This window comes from Quercus robur, chromosome 8, assembly GCF_932294415.1.
Source record: "Quercus robur chromosome 8, dhQueRobu3.1, whole genome shotgun sequence".
NCBI lineage: Eukaryota > Viridiplantae > Streptophyta > Magnoliopsida > Fagales > Fagaceae > Quercus > Quercus robur.
Window position 1 is genome coordinate 64,074,292 of NC_065541.1, and position 8,688 is coordinate 64,082,979.

The window sequence follows — 8,688 nt, forward strand, 5'->3', positions numbered from 1 at the left end:
ACTCATTTGCATCTTTTATTTTTTTTTCCCTTTTTAATATTGAATTTTACGTTCTCTTTATATATATATATATATATATATATATTTTTTTTTTTTTTTTTTTTCTAATATCCAAAAATGGCTTCAAGTTTTTAGCATCCAAAAATTTACATATAGTTTGTAAACAACTAATAACTATGTTTAACTAATAAATATCTTTTTCAGTTTCTTTGTACAAACTTTTGGATTGCCTCAATTTTTTGCTTACTTTCATTTCATCAGTATCTCCAATTTTTGAAAAGTTAGTTTCCTTTGACATTGTTGAAATTATCAATTTGTATATTTTTGTTTTCGTAATTTTTTACTAATCTTGGTCTTTTTTTTTTTTTAATCTCTAGTCTTCTTCTCTATCTCTTTCTCAAATCTCTTTTCTAGTTTCTTTCCACAGTTCCTTTGATTTCCACAATTTTCTCATTTCATCACTCTTTTTTTTTTCAAAGAGGTATGTTTTCTTTTACATTTTTGGAATTATTATTTGTAGGTTGTGTATTTTTCTTTTCATTTTTTTTTCTAATATTACATTTCTTTAATCTCTTCTTCTCTATCTCTCTATCAAGTTCGTTCTCCATTTTCTTTCCACAACTCCTTTGATTTCCTCAAATTTTATCTCAATTCATCACTATCTCCCACCCAGGGCCGATTGAATAATAGATGTAATTGATGCAATTGCTTAAGGCCCCTAATATATATATATATATATATATATAAATATTTATCTATATATTTTAATTAAAAAAAATTAAATACTTTTATTGGTCAATAAAATGCATTAAAAATGCCACATTGTATCATAAAATGTAGAATACTGCACAATAACAGTGCACACCACTTGATAGGACAAGACTACTCAGTGCTATGTGCATTATGCAGTCTTATCCACAAGCCCCAACACATCACAAGGCCTAAGCTAAGCTGGCACCCACACGGCCCCACACTAATTAATAAGTTATCACATTTTTTTTAATGCAAACTCTTAATTTATCAATTATTATAAATTATCACACCAATTAATAATTTGATGTATATTATAACAACTCATTTGTATTATAGCGATACTAATTTATTAAACCATGTAATAAATTAATTTTATTTGTGCAAGTTTAGACTTTAAAGTTTTAAAAAAATCCACTTAAAATTTTCACCTAAGACCCCCAAAATTGTTGAGCCGTCCTTGCTCCCACCTAATATTTGGAAAAATTATTACTTCGTAGAAGAGTAAGGTGAGGATCATCAATTAGATGGAACAACAAATGAGATAAATGAGATATTGAAAGGATTAATCTTGGTTGTAATGTACATGTGTAATAAAGAATTGTACGAGTATTCCAATTTTTATGAACGCTATATGCATGATATACTTTATCACTAACCACAATCACCTAAAAAATGGATGTTCTTTTCTTTTCTTTTTCTTATTTTTTTTTTCTTTTTGTGATTTGCACCTCATCATTGTAACATTTATGCAAATATATATATATATATATATATATAAAAGGGGGGTAAGTTATAGACAATGGGGTTGGGGGAGAGTGTCGTACTTGTCATATCAAGACCTTGCTAGAAGGTTTTTACACCAGAATATGAGCTGTGAGAAACACTGTTCATGATCATTTCCCCATTAATGCAACCAACTAAGTGGCTGCAGTGCATTTAATTCGGAGGGGATGACTGCATTGTCCTTCCTTTTTCTTCCCTTCCTTGTTCAATACCAAGTTACCTTTGTCCCCTCTGGGATTGCACTGTGCTCCCTTCATACCTGATTCTCGGCCTTCCGAGATTAAGTAGGAGTCCTCAACATCTTCATCAACAGCAACATCCCGAACTCCTTATTAGTTAAATAGGTCCTCTCTAAAGATTCTTCATGAAATTCCCCTCCTCGGAAATACCCTTGCCTACTTTATTACTACTTTGGATCCATGTCCCTCCACAATTTATATATATATATATATATATATATATATATAAGAGATACATGTGAAAAGAAACTAAAAAAGGAATGTGGAAGTGTTGGAATAGGAGTTTGAAGAAGATGGATTGATAGAGTGAGATATAATTCAAGTAAAGAAAAGTTTTAAGTGCAAAAGTTGGGGGAAAATGGGCTTTTGCCCTTATTTTTAAAAATATTTAGTAAGTTATCCTGTTTTGAAACTATTAAGCATCGTGTCCCTGTTTTAAAACTCGATTTTCTAAAAATCGAGTTTCAATGTAACTTGATTTTCTAAAAATCGAGTTTTAATGTAACTCAATTTTATGATTATCGAGTTTTTGGTAAGTTTTTCCCTGGAACTTCAGCTGGATTTTTAAATTGGGAAAAGCCACCGGTGCTCCTTCAGCATTGCAAAAACTTACCTAGAACTCGATAATCATAAAATTGGGTTCTATGGGAAATTGAGTTTTCTAAACTCAATTTTCTAAAAATTGAGTTTTAAAACAAGAACACGGTGCTTAATAGTTTCAAAATAGGGACATTGTACTAGATATTTTAAAAAATAAGGGCAAAGACCCATTTTCCCCGCATAAGTTGTCCCAAATTTTTATTGGCAAGTTGGCGCATGTTAACGTAAATAGTTTATTACATATTGTAAAAATGTCATAACTGTTTTAATCAAAAGATACTACAACGTAAAATTTTATAAAGAAAAGGACAACGTTGTGAAAGCACAATGAGTTAAATTGGATTTAGTGTCATAATTTTTCAATTTATCCAATAATATTTTGCACTTGTGAACTACTGATATAACTAGAGTATCATGAAACTAGCTCCAAAAAATGAACACATCCACAAATACAAACATATGATTTCAATGCTATTTTTGTATTTATTTTTTGATACTAACCTCATGACACTCTTGACTGTATAAGTAGTTCCCAAATGCTTTTTTTTTTTTTTTGAGAAAAAGTTCCCAAATGCTTGATAATATTGGACAAATACCTAAACATCAAATTAGGATAAATAGAAAATTATGACACTAAATCCAAAAAAAAATAAACTTCAAGCTTGCACAGGTTATATTTGTTTGTTTTTAAAATTTTGGCGTAAATGCACTTTTAGTCCCTATGTTTTGGCTTTTTTCCATTTTGGTCCCTACATTTTATTTTTTCCACTTTTAGTCCCTAAACCAATTAACGCGTGTTTATTTTCGTCCTTTCCGTCAGTCAACCAACGGAAATAGCTGAGGTGGCAGCCGGAGGAATTAAAATATTATAAAAATGCCACATCACCCATGACACATCATCATATAAATTTAAAAAATTAATTTATTAATTTTAACAAAATTAAAAAACATAAAAACAAAATTTAAAACATAAAAATACATCAGATTTGAATCAAACACACAAAAAAACCCAAAATTTTTCTTCAGAAACAAACACACAAAAACTCAAAATCTCTACCTCACCTCCACAAAAACCCCAAGACCCTACTACCTCCTCATCTTCTTCGACGCCACCCAGCTCCACGACAAGTCGGAGCTCCAGCTCAAAATCCTCCACATCTGCCTCGTCACTCCACAGTAGTCCTCGAAGTAATCGGAGTAGATGGACCAGGGCGTTTTTCGCTACTCGTCGAGTCGATGGCCGATTTCGTCCAGGCCAAGACCAAGCTCAACGTCCGTCTGATTCACCGGCCTCCGTTCCTCTCCACCAAGCAATTGGGCTTCATCATGGTCACGACCCTAGTTTGGATCCCCTTCACGATTAAGAAGATCGTGAAAGGCGAGACCTTGCTTCATGATCCCAACCTTTGGCTTGCCGGCTCGGTTTTTGTTTACTTCTTCAGCTTTCTCTTTGGATCTGGGTTTTGAGAAAGAGATGGTGGGTGCTAGGTTTGCTGGGATCTGGGATTTCTCTTTGGATTTGATCGGTGATTGTTGGTGGGTTTGACTGGGTTTGATCGGATCTAGGTTTAGAGAAAGAGATGTTGGTGGGTGCTGGGTTCGACTGGGTTCGTTGGTTGGGATTGCAGGGTTTGTTGGTTTGATCGATTATCGTTTCTAAACATTTGGGATTTGGGGTTTGCTGGAGATTTGGTTTTGGCGTTTGCTGGGAATTTCACATTTCAAAATTTCTTTTTGTTTTCTGAGTCGTTAACTTGTTGTGGTATTTGAAATTTCTTTGATTATGGTTTGGTTTGGGAGTGGATGAGTTGTTGGGTTGATGTTCATGTTCTTTGAAATTTCTTTGCTCTTTGATTTGGTAATGTTCACTTTTTTTTTTCCTGTAGGTTTGATGTTCATGTTCTTTTATTCTGGGTTTGCTCTTTGATTCTGGGTTTGATGTTGTTGCTGGGTTTATTTCTTGATTTAAGAAGAACATTGAAGAATAAGTTCTTATGTTCTTAGATCTCAATTATAACATTGCATTTTATGTTTTAAATTTTGTTTTTATGTTTTTTAATTTTGTTAAAATCAATAAATTAATTTTTTAAATTTATATGATGATGTGTCATGGGTGATGTGGTATTTTTATAATATTTTAATTCCTCCGGCTGCCACCTCAGCTATTTCCGTTGGTTGACTGACGGAAAGGACGAAAATAAACACGCGTTAATTGGTTTAGGGACTAAAAGTGGAAAAAATAAAATATAGGGACCAAAATGGAAAAAAGCCAAAACATAAGGACTAAAAATGCATTTACGCCTAAAATTTTTAAATGATATTTATACTTATCACTTGGGGGAATTTATCTATAAATGGGGTTCTACAGGCAAACTACGAAGTAAGATATTCATTTCTTAAGGTACCAAATGAAATTCGGAACAGAGAATATATATATATATATATATATACATACTACGTTAATCATTTTCAAACTTCCAAAGTTCCAACCTGTTTCAAGTAATTAAATTTCATTAAAATTTTCAATACTCTATAAATAAAATTAGGCTAGAAATTTCAACGAGACACCTGTAAACAAAATAAAAGTCAATTATTGAATCTTATCCAAAAAAAAGTAATTTATTAAAGTTTTATTCTTAATTTGCATAATTGAGGTAAGCCACTTTCAATTTTCAATACATTACAAATTTAACAAGGATTGCGATGGCAGTGGTTGTGATTGTTGTTTATTGTGTTGAAAGTTAAAATAAAACTACTGAAGTTGGTTGTTTTGTAAAGTGAAAAGATAAAATAGATAAAATAGTTTTTTTGGTGCCAAATGGCTAAATTTATAGCTCCACCAATGTGGACAACAAGTATTTTCCTACAAGCTTCTGTTCCATTCTATAACATGTGGCTGAAATTAAATTACGCAACTCTAGAGAATTTGATAGAGATATTAAGTGTGCGTTTGGGATGGGCTGGAATTTTCCACTTATGTGCAATTTTAGCTTATTTTTGCTACTATTCATGGGTCTCACTGTACTTTTTGATGCTATTCATGAGTCTTATTGTCTTATTCAGCTTATTTTTCAACTTTTTTTTTTTTTTTTTTTACACTTTTGCAAAAAGTTTTCAGTTTCAGTTAAATAAGCTGTTCCCAAACAGACACTAAGAGAGAAACATTAGAAATTTCTAGAGAGAGGCAGTGCTTGATTTTTAACAATATTCAAGTGGTGTTTACTCCATTCTTTAGTCTATTGTGAAGCAATTTTATCTTCTCTTAAAAGTAAATAAATAAAAGCTTTGAAAACTAATGGCGAATCTAGGATTTTTTTTTTAAGGTGGTCACTAAGAAACTTAATTATACAAAATTTTAAAAAGAGACAATTTGAATATACCAACGTTACAAAAAAAATATGCAAATACATGAAATATTACAATTTTTTTGTACTAACAAAGAGAATAAGAAAAAAAAAAGATTAATAAAAGATAAAGTGCAAATTGAAAATGTTGATATGAGAATAATAAAGTGACCACAACAATTTCATAACAAATCTTATGGAACAAGTTGTTAGCCTATTATTGGTGAGTAAAACATGTCAATATTGAACCCGAATTAGAATGAGTAACAACTTATCACATAAGATTTATTGTGAAATTATTATGAAAATATTGTGGATATAGCATTACTCTTATATTTATTGTACTCAAATTCTTATGATTCCCAAGTAAAGTTGTTCAACATTTTTATTAGGGTGGTCAAAATATGTTAATTTAGTATATAATATATTTTTTAAAAGTATATACACACACACACATTTTTTTCAAGTCAAGGTGGTCATAGAACATATTAGTTTACAATAATTTTTTTTTTTTTTTTGCACGTATAATTTTTTTTTTTTTTACAAGTGAGGGTGGTCCTAGGACCACCCTCACCTACAAGTAAGCCGCCGGTGTTGAAAACTAGCTAAAATACAATTTGTACTACTTGTAGGGTGATGCTTGGAATATAATCTTGGAAGGTGATGCCTGGAATGTCATTGAGCCGCTAAAAAAGTCAGATGTAACCCCACATTAGAGTATCAGGTCTATTCTAGAAGATATTTTGTTCTTTGTTAATTGTTTTTCAAATGTTGAATTTTCTTTTTTTCATAGAAAAGGTAATGTATCTACACATTTGCTCTCCCAAAGGGCAACTTTTGTAAACTGGTTTGGGCCAGTTCCCATCTCCAATCTGCCTTCTCATATATCTTAGGCCTTTGTTAGAGATGGGTCCAGGCCCGATCTTTTTGTTTCTCCCCTGTTTCGAGTTGAGTTTTTTAAGCAAAAAAGTATTTATTCAGCAAAAAAAAAAAAAAAAATTCATACTTGATGACGTATGAAATGTTGCAGTACAATATATACATGCTAAAACTTCCATAGCTAATGAGCAACAGAGAACAAGAAACAAAAAAATGGCTAGAGGTTTGGGTGTTCTTGCTGATGCGGGCGTTCTCTTGGAGAGCTCGAGTGGCCTACTTTTGTTGGGCATGATTATCATGTCCATCCTAGTTATATCAATGGTCATATTTGCTTGTGGTGATAATAAAGCTTGCGATTTTCAATACATTACAAATATAACAAGGATTGCGATCATGGTGGTTGTGATTATTGTTTATTGTGTTGAAAGCTAAAATAAAACTACTAATATTGGTAATTTTGTAAAGTGAGAAGGTAAAATAGATAAAATAGTTTTTTTTGGTGCCAAATGACTAAATTTATAGCTCCACCAATGTGGACAGCAAGTATTTTCCTACAAGCATCTATTCCATTCTATAACATGTGGCTGAAATTAAATTACGTAACTCTAGAGAATTTCGGATAGAGAGATTAAGTGTGCGTTTGGGATGGGCTGGAATTTTCAACTTATGTACAATTTTAGTTTATTTTTGCTACTATTTATGGGTCTCACTGTACTTTTTGATACAATTCATAAGTCTCATTGTACTATTTAGCTTATTTTTCAACTTTTTTTTTACACTTTTTGCAAAAAGTTATCAGTTTCAGTTAAATAAGTTATTCCCAAACTGACACTAAGAGAGAAACATTAGAAATTTCTAAAGAGAGGTAGTGCTTGATTTTTAACAATATTCAAGTGGTGTTTACTTCATTCTTTAGTCTATTATGAAGCAATTTTGTCTTGTCTTAAAAATAAATAAATAAAAGCTTTGAAAACTAGTGGCGGATCTAGGATTTTTTTTTTAAGGTGAACAACAAGTATTTTCCTACAAGCTTTTGTTCCATTCTATAACATGTGGCTGAAATTAAATTACGCAACTCTAGAGAATTTCGAATAGAGAGATTAAGTGTGCATTTGGCATGGGCTGGAATTTCAACTTATGTGCAATTTTAGCTTATTTTTGCTACTATTTATGGGTCTCACTATACTTTTTGATACTATTCATGAGTCTCATTATATTATTCAGCTTATTTTTCAACTTTTTGCAAAAAGTTTTCAATTTCAACTAAATAAATTGTTCCCAAATGGACACTAAGAGCGAAACATTAGAAATTTGTAAATAGAGGCAGTGCCTGATTTTTAACAATATTCAAGTGGCGTTTACTCCATTCTTTAGTCTATTGTGAAACAATTTTGTCTTGTCTTAAAAATAAATAAATAAAAGCTTTGATAACCAGTGGTGGATCTAGGAATTTTTTTTTTAAGGTGGACAGTAATTATTTTCCTACAAGCTTCTGTTTCATTCTATAACATGTGGCTGCAATTAAATTATGCAACTCTAGAGAATTTCGTATAGAGAGATTAATTTCGTATATAACATGTGGGCAATTTTTTTTTTTTGATAATCAATAATTATAATAGGGAAGAGAATTTGAATCTAAATATCTCAATTAGAAATACTAAGATATGTCAATTGAGTGAGAAGACTCTTGGCCAAATTACTCTTGCTCTAAATTGAGTATAACACATGAGTAATTCAGCCGAGTTTCCTTGCATGATGTGTCAAGCTTAAATAAGAAATATTGTGTAAATGCAAAACCAATTTTCCTAATCTATTTTTCTAACCCACCACGGAGACAGATATTCATTTCATAAATCCGTATGCAAACTGAATAAATATTCATGTGGTGTGTGTACGGTCAAATAAAAAGGTTTTGGAAACTACCATACAATTTGTACAACACTGACCTTTCAAGTTTCAATCTTGACGGCGTATGAAATGTTACGGTACTCTCTCTATATATACATGCTAAGACTTCAATAACTAAAAGCAATAAAGAACGATTATCCAAAATAAAACAAGCAATAGAGAACAGGAAGCAAAAAAAATGG